The sequence below is a fragment of the Trichosurus vulpecula genome, chromosome 3, assembly GCF_011100635.1.
Source record: "Trichosurus vulpecula isolate mTriVul1 chromosome 3, mTriVul1.pri, whole genome shotgun sequence".
NCBI classification, from domain to species: domain Eukaryota; kingdom Metazoa; phylum Chordata; class Mammalia; order Diprotodontia; family Phalangeridae; genus Trichosurus; species Trichosurus vulpecula.
In genome coordinates this window covers 181284825-181298802 of record NC_050575.1, presented here as the reverse complement: position 1 = coordinate 181298802, position 13978 = coordinate 181284825, and the positions used below count along the sequence as shown (strand labels likewise).

The following is a 13978-nucleotide window of genomic DNA, read 5'->3' as shown; positions in this document are numbered from 1 at the left end:
CAACACTAAAGGGTAGGGAGGGAGAGACAGTAAAAGAGGCCAGGGACAAGGTGGAAAAGAATACTTGTAGTTGTTAAGTCAAATTGTGATTCAACCTGTGTATCATTCGTTTTTGTTTTCCTCAGAAAATTCAACATAAGTTAAGCAATAGTTTTTCCCTCACAATATTCATTCATTTAACAGATATTAGATTAATATTACCCTTTCCCTCATGGAACCTACAGGCTAGTAAAAGAGGAGGCACAACGAAATAATCGTAACATAAGACATGATAAGCGTACAAAACATCTGTTAAAGCGCTATGTGAGAAACCAACATTGAGTCACACACATCTCAGAAAATAATTTCATTCGGACAGAAAGTACTTCTGTACAAGTCATTCATTACAGACATCTTAGCTGAGGAGCTACAGAAAATAGATTCTGTCACCATCTTCCTGAAAAGGAGGGCTGAAACAGTAGTTTTTTTCCATTTATTATGTGGTCTCCACCAACAGCCTTTTTATAAGCTCACATAAAAAAGAGGTAGCATCTACAAAAACATCAAAACAGGGCATAGTCCCTCAAGAGAATACATTTATAGACTGATACAAATGACAGATAAGTGGAAACTTTATGTACTGCACATTATATTTTAGATCAAAAGTTAACTTTTTTGTGTGTCATGGAGCTCTTTGGCAGGCTGGTGAAACCTACACCCTTATCAGAATCAAGTTGTCTACATTCTTCATTTAAAGTAACTGCTAAATTTCAGTTAAGAGTTCAGTGAAAAGATCTAATTTTTTTTCCCACCAAAGTGCATAAATCTCCCAAAATTGATGCATGATTTATTGGGGGTCTGTGAATCCCAGGTTAAAAATTCCTCTTTTAAATCTGATTGGGGTCAGAGCTAGTAATTCAAGTTTTTAAGTTATCTACTATTATTTGCTATTATCAAGTCACCCATAGAAAAGCAAAAAACTGACCATTCACATATAATTTATTAATAGGTACTGGAATGTGGAAAGAAGAAAAACTTCTAGGAATTTTCAACCAAAATATCAAATTTTCAATTTTTATATTGGCATAACATTGGTGGCTGCCCATTTTCAAAATTCCCTTCAAAATGCTCAAGTGAGCAGGTAAGGTGGCTGATGCCTTGAAACTAGTTCTTTACCAAAAGTCACACGTTCAATAGCTTCCCCACCATTCTACATGTTTTTAAAATTAAAGCTTAAAAATAATACTTCATGATTAAACAAGACCCACTTCAACTGTCACAAGTAAATGAACAGCTTAGGTGTCTAAATCAGGAATAACTTTAGTTTCCCTAATTCTTAGAGCTACTCAGGCCTTAATTCTGGGGGATAGGTCTTTAAATTCTCTCTGGATACTAAAAGGAACATCAATTTCGCCTATGATCAAATTTGTAGTAAAAACATATTATGTAAAATTATCATGGCAAATGACTAGGATGGGAAATTCAGAATCATACACCAGGGTCATACTCAGCACATAAACTACTATAAGAAATATCAGAAATGCAATTTACTTTCACTTTCAAAAAACTTTCCTAAACCAGAAGTCAAGTACTGTTATGACTAGATAATTTATTTTTATGCTGTAAAACATTGCAGTCAATCACCAAGCACCTATTAAGGCACTTTCAACCTAAATATGTTATGTGCCAGACACTGTGCTAGATATAGGGATATAAAAGTCAAACAGTCCCTACCCTCAAAGGGCTTAGTTTCTAGCAGTGAGAGAAATTATGTACAAAAATAGGTACAGACAAAATAGAAACTAGGTAATTTTGGAGGGGAATTCATTAGTAGTTTTGGGTTTTTTTTGGGGGGGGGGGGGAGCTTCCAGTTAAAGGTGGCACTAGAGGCTCTGAGCCTAAAAGGAAACTTAGGAATTCTAGAGGTGAGCAGGGAGTACATTCCAAGAATGAGGGACACCTTGGCAAAGAGCCCAGGGACAGGAGTTGAAGAGCCAAGAATAATAAATAGGTAAGTAGATAATTTGGGCTGGACTTCCCCCTTGGAATAATGTGTGATATGTTTAGAAAGACTTTTACTCCAAGCATAGTTTCATGAAATTTTAAAGTTGAAGGAGATCTTATAGGTCATCTAGCACAGGTAGGTATACAAGTAAAAGCCCAGAGAAGTTACAGTGTTTTGCCCAAGAACACACAGTTTAGTGGCAGAGCTGGAGCTAGAATCCAATTTGGTATTATTTCCCTCCTCCTTTCTAGATAGTGGTAAACTTTGGTGCAGTGTTATGTTTAGTTATCTGAGATTTTGAGGCATTTTTTCCCAGTAGTGACTGTGTAGTTTTAGGAACAGAAAATTTCTGTAATGAATGTCTTTGCTTCAATTTTTTTAAGATGCAAAAGGAAAAGATAATACTAAAATGAAAACCCCAATGATGCCAAACAATACCAAAACAGTATATTTTTCAAACATTTAAAAAAATGAGACAAATTCCAAATTCATATTCAACCCAATGGTTCAAATGGCTAATTTGCCCTTCAATGCTAATTCTGACTTGTGTTCCAAACCCAAGAGAATCACCCCCCCTCCCCCGCCATTAACATAGGGCACTTAAGGATGCATTTAAAATCCCCTATGAATTTCAAGAGGTCAAACAAACCTTTTTGTTATACTAGTTCTCACCTTAGTCTACAGTAAGAGGTACTTAGCCCAATACCTAGGAATATCCTTTTTTTGAGGGGTGGGGTGGGGTATCAAAAAAAGCTCAATTAGTCATTATTCAAAGGTGCAGAGAAAGGCCCTTAGGCATTTCCGTAAGGCCACCACAATACAGCCCTTTCTCTTTTATTTGCATACTATTGTACAGCACAAGTTGTTTCAAAAGTGTACAGATTTAATTACTTTGTTTACTTGGCTCAAGCTACCCTTCTTTTCATACATGCCTAGTCACCACCTAGTCAGCAGGCCCTTTCATCAAGCTGTGGGACCTTGGGAGTCGTAGTTCTTTAGTACAGCACGATCTACATTTTGGGCTGCTGCTTTTAGCCCCACTTTTGACCTCTGACAGACTACGCTCATTTGTTTGGTCTACAAGTAATTCCCTGTAGACTGCAGGTTTTAAGTTGCAGCAGGGACAGTATCTACAAGCTATTCCAACTTAGCTGTTATCACTCTGGCTCTGACCCTAGCAACTTTCTCTCTGGGTTAGTTCTTAAGCCTACTTTCTGTTTCCAAGTCCACGTAAACCCTTCCTCAGCTGACCCTGAGGAAAGTGGTTAAGAAGATAAGAGTTTTAAGACTAATTCTTGAACTATCAATTCTTCCTCCTCCCCAAATGAATACATTTAACCTAATCTGTGATATCTTCATTCAACAGTTACACATTAAAAGTAACCTCCTTATATAACCCTAATATTTTAATATTTAAAAACTTTAGGACCTTCTCATTTATATTTTAATATTGAAAGCTTTACCTGTGTGCCTTCCCCACCCCCCCAGCCCCCCACCCCCGCCCCACCATCTGCTGGGTGCCCTCCCAACCCAATTCAAAAATAGCTACAACAAAAAACTGTAGGGGATATTTAGGAACATCAAGCATCATCAATGAAACATTTTTGTTCCATTTTGGAAAGCAATTTGGTATCATGGAAATAAAAGTGGCTAAAATGTCCATACCCTTTGACTCAGATGTTCCACTGCTATGCATATACACCAAGGAAATCAAAGATAAAAAGAAAGACTCCATATATAAGAGCACCATAATATTTGTAGAAGCACTTTTTTCAGTGACAAAGAATTTAAATCAAAGTAGATGTCTATCATTTGTGGTTAAACAAATCATGCTACATAAGTTACGAAATGAGCTATAAGAAACAACGAATATGAAGCATGGAAAGACATCAACTGATGCAAAATGAAATAAGCAGAGCCAGGAAAAGTATATACTCAATGACTCCATTTACATTATTATAAATGGAAAGAACCACCACCACCACCACAGCCACCGCCACCGCCACCACAAAACAAAGATAAATGTGAAATTATGAAGAAATATGCATGTCTCCAAAGAAGAGATATGGAAAAACACTCCCCTCCTCTGAAAAGATAAAGGGGCATGGAGGTGGGGTCCATGGGTAGAATACTGCATGTCAGATCTTTAAATTTTTTTGTTGTAAGTGATGGCTCTTTGGGAGGGGTAGGATACCGGGGGAAACTTGGCTACATCAAAACAGAGATATTACAAAAATAATTTTAAAAAATGATTGTGCTTTCATCCAGAAATCCTGCCGCTATCAATGACAGAGAGAAAGTCCCATATATACCAACATATCAATAATAGCACTTTTGTGGTAGCAAAAAAATGAGTTATTAGTTGAAGAACGGCTAAACAAACTGCGATATGTGAATATAATGGAATACTGCACTTCTCTAAGAAAAGGCTAGTGGGAGTAACTCAAAGACATATGTATTGAGGCAGAATGAAGTAGGCTGAATCAAAGAAACAATATATACAATGACTACAACAATGTAAAGAGAAAGAAAATAAAAGAAAAGTGAATACTATGTAATAATAATGATGAAGATGGGCTCTGGAAAAGAATATCTCCCTCCTTGGTCCTTTCATTGGAGAGGTGAAAGACTACAGATGTAGTAAGCTGCATATGCTATCAGATGTAGTCAACTGTTACTGGCTGGTTTTACTGAACTGGTCCTCCTCCGTTCCCCTTCTTCCCCCACACATATCCATGTTACTTTAGAAACAAGAGAAGGACTGGTGGGAAGGAGTCTAGTCAGAAGTGAATGTTATTTTTTTTAAAAGCATCAATAAAAACTTTTAAAAGAGAACGATTACATCAATTTAAGATCATTCCTAGAAATTGTCTAGCATCCAAAAATTAATAAACTAAGTATTAGTTTACAGTCATTTAAATATTTTTATTATGACAAAAAAAGTCTGCTAATTGGAAATATGCATTTAGTCCTATTATAAATTTAAAATGAAACTGTCAATTACATTTATGCAACCTTTGATGAACAAATGAGCTAAAATTTATATTTGATATCAAAACCATTAAAATTAACACTTGAAATAATGCATTTACTTATGATATTTAAAAGCAGTTTAAACAAAATGCAACAGCATGCTGAATATTAGGATTAAGAAGGGTCAAATTAGCAGACTAAAACAAGGATGATGAATGGGTCAATCAAGAACCACAAATACATAAAAATGGGCTCCATATTGTAAGATCCTGACACCAAAGTTCAAGGCCCTTTTCCAAGCTCTACTCTGCTGAAAGGATCTAGACTTGGATTAAATAAAGTCTCTTTTTATTCAGGACTTGGGCAAACACCTGCAAAATAGAAACTTCGGTTATTCCAAGTGTTTCTACACGCACTGGGTGGCCTGGCCAGGTACTGTCTTTCTCATTATGTAAGCCTGTGTGTTGGAGAGAGGGGAGTTTCAGAGATGGTCATCTTATTACTCGAGAACATCCTTGTACCAGGCTAAAAGCCTAGGCTAGTTGAGGGTGGCAGTACAACACTGGCACCTTGCACTACCCTTTGGATTAGTGGGGCATGAGATAAGAGAATGAATCATGCAGGTAGGTAAGGAATAAAAAAAAATCTAATTTACAAGCCTGCTTTTTATATTTCCCCACTTATGTTGTCTTTTCTCCCTACTTCTTTACTGATACATTGAGATTATCTTTCCAAATTAGGAAATCATGCCTATTTTCAAATGTGTTAATAAAGTTGCTACTCTTTAAATAAAAATGCATCCTTTGACACAATAGCAACAATTTTAATTCCATGTATAAAAAACTTAACAAGAACAATTTCCCAAGATAGGACCTTTTCAGAATACAGAATTATATTGAAATGGCTCTAAATACTAAAGTAATCCTAGTCCAAAAATATTATTATGCATAAAAACCTAAACTTTAAGTATATTATCTTGTCTCTCATCTATAGCAAGTTTGTCTAAACCTAGGCTATCTACCTTTGACCATTCAACATATTCTGGAATCACTTTGTAAATTTCTGCTTGGATAAGCTTAAAAAACAAAATTTTACTATCAGAAAAACAATTTAAAAGGCGCAATAGGATATGACTTACATTCTAAAGCCAAATTAAAGGGATTTATCCATAGTACTGATTCCCTTCCACAATTAAGGAAAAACAATGTTCTCAAAATCGTAAGAAAAGCCTCCCTCAAAATGACAAAAGGTCAGATTAGTGATATGCAAATGAGCATCCTAGGAGTTATATGCATTAAAGCTCTTTACCTGATACAATTTTTCTCAAGAAAACACTGAGGAAATTCTTCTTGGAAAATTCCTGAAATGGATGCTGCTCCTCCTGACTACTATGAGTGAAGAAAAAAAGACTGGAGAGGAGAAAGAGGAAGGACTATCAGACAGAGAGAGAAGGATTATATCAATATTAGAATTTTTCAAACGTTTCCCCCAATTTTACCTACTAATAAGTTAGGGTTTAGTTCTAACTTAATAAAACATGTGATTTTTTACAACAGGCTTAGAGTAGTTAACAACACAAAAATTCCCCTTTTACTCTATTTACTATTTGGTTTCTTTCACTAACATAAGACATAAGAAAGAGAAGAAAGGTTGCCGTAACTATTTAACTATTTTTCCACTTTTCTGGTTCCTCTATCAGGTTTTGGGCCCGTTCTTATCTTCTGAATTTGCTTTTAGCCTTTCAAAGTGAAGTATTCAACTCTCAATTTACTGTCACAAAAAACCTTAGCAAGAGGAACAAAAATTGTCTTTATATAATTGTATATAACATTATAGCATATATTTATCAATGGTAACATTTTTATATATCTAAATGAAAAGCACTAAAACTTGTGAGCTGCTATGCTTATGACTGACCACAGCATAATTTGCATGCCATGAAATTTTACTCTCCAATTCACAGTTCAAGGTAATTAGTACTTGTTTATCAACAAGGGATATTATTTTAGCTACCATTATTCCAATTAAACAATTAAATTACAAGTTAGCTAACACCTTGCTTTTAATTTAGCCTACCATTTAAAACATAAACATCTACTAAAATAGTCTTCTATTCAGAGGACTGGACCCTGGAATACACTTTCATTCAGACATCTTCCAATTATGAAATTTCCAAGAAAAATATTGTAATTAACAATATGGAATCAGAGCGAAAACTCCTTCATTCTAGTCTAACAATAATAAGTATTTATTAAGTACCTGGTACTTAATAAATGCTCAGTCCTGGGAATGCAAAGAGAAAACCCTCCCAAAATCCCTACCTTTAAAGAGCTCTACATTTTATCTGGGGAAATAACACTACACATGTTATTTCGAGGCCCACAGGTATTACACCATCATTCAAAGTACTGGATAAGGATTTAAATTACAGAAAGTCATTTCTTTCACAACCAAGACCACCTTCCTAATTATGATCTAGTAAGTTTCACCTATATATAGTTGTGAAAGTATAACGTAAACTCCTTGTGGGCCAAGACAGTTTTGGTTTTGTCTTGGCATCATCACAAATTATCACAATGCCTGGAAGACACTATGGGTGTTCAATAAATGTATGGATTGTTTACTATAACAAATCTGTATTTCTGCCTACCAAATGGTACCACACTAACATATGAGTGTCACAAAAAGTCAGGCCGAACAAATTTAGGCAGTATGAAAAGCCATTTTTTGCTACTTCTCCAAAATGGCCAAAAGATACCATACACATAGTAAAGAAATAATGAGTTAACTTTATAAAATAAACCAAGACCTGTTGTGATAAAAGATAAACACAATTTTTCGTGTGTTCATGCGTTTCCATGAGTGCTTTCATGTGCTAGTAACTGATGATGAATGTTAACTGTAATTCTATAGGGCAAGAGAGTAAAGGGATTTGCCTATAATGATAATAACAATTATTTTCTAGTTGGCATAACTATCAAAGACCGGAATATTGTATACTGCATTTCTATTAGAATTTGGACATCTGCATAACTAGTCCCCAAAACTCTTCCATGGAGTTTTAATAGGTCACACTTATTCCCAATTCTGCCTCCTGACTCATCCTGCCAAACTTATCCAAATCCAATCTCATTTTCTCCACAGATGCTGTTCTGGTCACTCCAGCCAACACTGATATTTGTTTTGTAAAATCCTATAATAGCACTTCTCATATGAACCATTCCTTATGGCACTCATATGGCAGCCTTGCACTTTTCTATTACCTTCTAATTCTATCTCCCAGAACACCTAACGGTTCTAAGCTCAATATTTCCTGAATTGAACAATCTTAGTAAATATGTACGTATGGCATGTAATAATAGGCACCCAACAATTAATTGTCCTTAAAGATACATTCAGGAACGTATCACTTTTAATCACTGCATTAGATGCTAGTTTCTTCAAGTAACCCCTCATAAAGAACTTAAGAACCCATCAACTGACCCCCTAAACATTCATTCTTGGGGCCTTATCTCTAAAGTTAGAGAACTAAACTTTAACGTTAAACTTTTAGGGTTCCTTCCATTTTTAACATGCCAAGATTTGGTTCCTATAATTTAAATGACTAAATTATCTTTCTTAGAAGAACATGTCTAAGCTGGGGAAAAAAATCACAGAGTTCAGTTAATGAATTCTGACTTCTATATTTTAGTACAAATCATTTTGAAATGGGAAATTCTGTGAATGCATTTTATACAATACATGATAACTGAAATATGATATGCCATTGTATGTTTAAACCTAATTCAGAATACAGTTATCAAACAGAAAAATGATGAAAAAGTTGGGAATTCCTATGTCCTAATATACTAAGCATTTTGATTGGACTGTAGCAAAAAGGTTCAGATGTGATCTACTCACAAGAAATAAGGTGATGTAGGGAAACACCAAGAAGTCGTATAAAATTATAAATTTTTATTTGTCTACAAATAAAACATGTTCAAGCCTCTAGGAGTAAACACAACAGAAAAGATTTGAAGGGATATGATTTGGAGATGGCTATATTAGGTCCAGATGATTAAACTAAAAAACAAAGCCCTGAAACAAGGACATTGGGGATAGAGGATTCTTCAAAACCACAAATATTAAATTTCCAGACAAATCTTATAAAAAGACTAGAAGCAGTTTTATTCCTAGTCTTCTTATCAAAAAGAATTCCAAATTATGGGGACATTATAATATAGAAAAGCAAGAAAAGAAAAACTTTTTCAAAAAGTTGACTAAGGTAAAATAAAGGCAGTTAAGAAGCAGATTTTGCATTTTCATGAGATTTAAAAAGACTGTTAAAAGTTAACAGGTTATCTCTAGCCTACACCTGGGGGGAGGAGAAGGCAGGTAAAGATCCCACCTCCATTTATTTTGAAAACAATTATTATTAATATGTACAGACACAGCTTGCTTCTTGAACTTAAGAATATTGATTCCCACAGGTTTTTGGTTATATAGGTTTATATTGTCATCTGCACAGCTGATGGGGCTAAATATTGTGTTCAGTCCACACAATTTGCAAGACAATTAAAAATATGTAAGATAGCAGTAATGAAATTAATAAAACTCCTGGGAAAATGTAAATGACAAATATTGCATGTTCATTTTTTACTAAAAATTAGTTTTCCAATCTCCCGCTCCCACTAAGGTTCATTACCATAATTCATTTGTATCCAAAGGCTAAATTAACAAGCAAGTTTTCACCATCTTTCAGCAAAGGCTATTAAAATCGAGCTAGTCTAAATTCTTACTAGAAACAGGAATCGAACACTTCCATTAAAGTATTTCAGAGATCAAAAAAAAATACATACAATAGTTCCATAAAGTTATCATAAGGCCTTATCATGGCCATTACATATTACTAGGTTCTTTATTTCTAATCCCACAATTTTATGGCAATTCTACAGACTGAACAAAGGACAAAAAAGGATAAAGATTTTATTTAGTTTGGGTAATTTTGTAAGTTGGGAATTAAAACTCGTCTGCAAGAGTATGTTGCATGTAACTGCAACACTACAAATGTTGAACCTTTTCTAAATATTTTTTTAGAAATCACTAAGATGCGGTGTAGTGGATACTTGCTCCATTGAAACAAGCATTCCAAAAGTGTTCCTCCAAAAGATCAGAGGACAGAAACTATCTTATAATTCATGTGCATTTTCAGAGAGCCCAACGGTGCTGTGGACCAAAGTAGTTACTCAGTAAATACTTGACTTGCAAATCCTCATTGGGGTTACAACCTCTCATTCAAAGAAACAGCTTCCCCGTCCAAAAGTGACAGGTTTGAATATGGGACAACTGGACTCTTAATTTCCATGTCTACTCTAACGATCAGTGGCTACCTAGTTGGTCAAGGACCACCCTTCCACCCCCCAAATCCCACGCACAATCAGGCCGGGGAATGAATCCAGGAGAAAGCTCGGACAGGGGGGGTGAGTGGGTGCGGCTCGGCACATCGGGCTTGCGGGAGGCTCGGGCTTCCCCAGAAGCTGCCGCTCCGTAGAGACCAAATCCCATTACTAGGTATGATCATGTTATTATGGAGCCAGATGCGGTCACGGAAGGAAGAAGCCTGCAGAAAGGAAACGCTGGGAGGAGGTAGGAAGAGAGAGATGGGCGCGGGGGTAGGCCGAGCGGGGAAAGCCCGGGAGGAACAGGGAAGCCCTACGCTAGGGGCGTGAAGTGGGGAATGCGTCCGACTCCCGCCAATCCCCCACGGTCCCAGGCCCAGGCAAGAAGGGGGCGCCCTGCAGCCCGATACCCCGCCCGGGAGCAGGCGGAGGCCGCCATTTTCTCCGCGGGCCCCGAGCTCCAAGGCCGAGAGGCGAGGCCCGCGCAGGCCCCTTGTGTGAGAGCCGATGAAACCGAGTCCTTCGCTTCCCTCTTTCCCTTTGTGCCGGCCACACAGGGCGAGGGCTGGGGCCCTCCTCCCAGGGGCCCCCAGGGTCGTGACTTACCGACGGGCCTTAAGGCCTCCCAAGACTCGCAGCCATTTCCTACCGAATGCAGCTAATGGGCCGGGGGAAATCTGGGCGGCTGCCTGCGACGCCGCCCAACGAGGCGCGACGGCAAGAGGAGTAACGGCGCCGAGGCGTGCATTTCGGGAGCCATAGGGGAACGGAACCACGGCGACCCCTGCCTTGGAGGAGGAGCTACTGCAGGCGCCACGAACCCCCGCCCCAAGGAAGGCCTGAAATTAGAATGAACCCCAAATCGGAAATTTCGGATTATGCGAGACCTGCGGAGAACAGGATCCCGTAGGAGGTGGGTGGGATGGTCCAACATTCGGTCGTGAATTGCAAATTTAGTCTCTCCAGTGGCGTGTTTAGTTTACAAATCTCCCCAGACTAGTTCCAGTAAACTACTCCTGGCCTTATAATGTTCCTAAAATCCTGCTTGTCATGCTGTTTTCCAGCTCAAGAAGCTATTGTTGATTCCTAGGGCCTGGTACATTATGGCAGATTTTCTTTTTTCAGTTAGCTTTAAATGATTTTTATGAAAACACCCCTCATCTACCTCCAAACCAGGGTAGTGCAGAGCACAGTGCTTGTTGAAGCTTCTGTACCTTTGGACTTCCTCCTAGATGCCTGTTCCCACCCAGGTAGCAAACTAGATAGCAGTTTTAGAGGTGAAAGGGACTTTAGAGGTCATCTAGTCCAACCCCTGGAGCACCTAGATGGGGTAGTGGATAAAGTGCTGCACATGGAGTTAGGAAGACATTCATCTTCTTGAGTTCAAATCTGACCTGACACTAGCTGTGTGACCCTGCCCTGTTTACCTCAGTTTCCTCATCTGTAAAATGATCTGGAGAAGGAAATGGTAAACACTCCAATTTCTTTGCCAAGATGGGACTAGGGTTAGGGAGAGTGGGACAGGACTGAACAAAGTCCAACTCATCATTTTACAGCTGGAGGCCCAATTTGAATTCAGATCCTCAGATGCCCACAAGGTGTGAACAAAATATGAGAATTGGGAACTTTTGCAAGAGTAACTATCTGAGGAACAACTTAAAACCCCCACAGGTAAGGATCATGGTAATTACATGAGGAGGGGCAAAATATATTTAGGACAAAGTACTGGGAGGGGAAGGCAGCCAGGAAGGGAACTCAACTAACTTTGCTGCTGCATTTTTCATTCATGTTCAACAAAATTCAGTAGCTTACCTAGCATCTAGAAGGTATGGCCAAAGGCCTGAAAATGTTTAATTAAAGTGTGAGGAACACAGTTGCCGAACAGCTAAAAACCCAGGACCATGGACTTCAGTGATGATTTCTTCTAGGCTTCTTTCCTCAACTTTGGGTGTACAATCAGGGGAAACGGAAAGGGATACACAGAAGAATGCCTACCTGGTACAACCTGGCCCCATCCAAATATAAATACTAATGATTTAACATAGTTAAGTAGACATTTAAAAGTAAATGATTTTCTGTGTGAGTGAAGGGAGACCCAGAGTAGCCAACAGTTCTCATGCATATATTAGCCATTCAAATTTAGCTAGAAGAGTCAAGCCTTCATTTAAAAAACAATGGATTATTCTAAAGACACCAAAGTAGGTCTACAGCAGAAGCAGTGGGTCTCAAATATAAATTAAAAGGAGTCCTAGGTGAGAAAACTTTCAGTTCCAGGCTCCAGTTTCTTCCAGATTTTATTCCTCCTACCAGGAGTGTCTAGCTACATACAACTCACCTCTCCCACACCCTCCTTCCCAAGAAAAAGGTCTCAGAAAATTACAAAGCTATAGTTAGTAGCTATTGTTAGTTTAATTTTAAGAGCCAAAGAGATTGTTAGCCTAGGCACAAACTTTATAAATACGCAACACAACAAAGATGGTCCAAATGGGTGATTCCCAGAATATCAAGACATTTTAAAGATTAAGTCAAACTAGTTTTTCTCAATACTTTTACTATACATACCCATGTTAAATATGCATAGATTAGATACACACCATGCAAACATCTATAAGAGAAGGTGAGGGACGTTAAAAATGTAGTCAGCAGGATTGTGTGTGGCAAAGGAGGTTGGGAAACCCAGACAAGGAGACCTCAGGTTTTCTGTAGTGGCATCTGAAGGATGTGTACATTTATTACATACACTGTGTCCATGTAAGATGGGTACTTTATCCAGAGATTCTTTTAAATGAAAGGAATAAGGTAATTAGCAAAATTTCAGAGCAGCAGTAGAACATCAGCCTTAAAGTCCAATTGTTCTTTTTTTTTTAAAAGCCCTTTACAGAAACCACTGTAATGTCAAAAGCTGTATGCAAATTCCAAAAGAAAAATACCATCAGAAAAAAACAACAACAGATGAACTAGGCAACAAAATGCCTATTTTATTTTCGTTTAATTGCCAGCATCTCAGGAAGTCGGGGGAAAATAAATGCAGGTTTAATTTTGGGGGTCCTTGTACCGCTATACAAACACCGGTTAATGTTTCCATGAGACCTCCCCTCCCCAAATCACGGGATACGTCAAATTCTAAAAGTAGCTCCTTTCACATTTGTGTTAGTTCTGAAAGACAGGAAAGGTCGAAATTGAATCTCATCTTTTACTCCTTAAGACTAGCCCAATGATCTTTTTTTTTTTTTTTCGGAATTCTGATTATCGCTTTCTCTTCCTTCCACTTGCCGAAAAAAAAAAAAAAAAGCTATAAAAAGCCGAGGGAAGGGCCTTTGCAGACTGGGTGGTTGCCTGACTCCCAGCTCGAGGCGCCTACCCGAGAGGCCCTAAAAACCAACAAGGACTGGAGGCTCCTCCAGGATTTCAAAACCTTCTTTCTCTGGGGCCCCTTCCTTTCCTCCACCACTGACGGTTTAAAATAAATTTTTTTTGGGGGGGGGGGTGGTGGTGTTAAAACTTTTAAAATTCCTCCTGCTGCCCTCCTGGGGAGCATAGCTTTTTACCTGCAATATCCCTTCAGGTATTGTGCTGCAAAGGCTTCTCCTTCTCCCGACTCTAAGGCGGCGTCTGTCCAGCAGCAGCCGAGGCTGAAGAAGCT

At 38.1% G+C, this 13978-nt stretch overlaps 1 protein-coding gene across 3 annotated transcripts in view; it reads right to left on the bottom strand.

Annotated features, from left to right (window-relative positions):
* The window catches only part of DIDO1 (death inducer-obliterator 1), a 60790-nt gene extending 46812 nt beyond the window's left edge, over positions 1 to 13978 (bottom strand). The window contains exon 1 of one of the 3 annotated variants that reach the window (XM_036750378.1): positions 13884 to 13978. The gene's annotated coding sequence lies outside the window, so the exon portion shown is untranslated. Of the gene's footprint in view, positions 1 to 6265; positions 6364 to 10941; positions 11052 to 13883 lie in introns of those variants that run through there. The other 2 variants (XM_036750377.1, XM_036750379.1) reach the window with 2 other exon arrangements.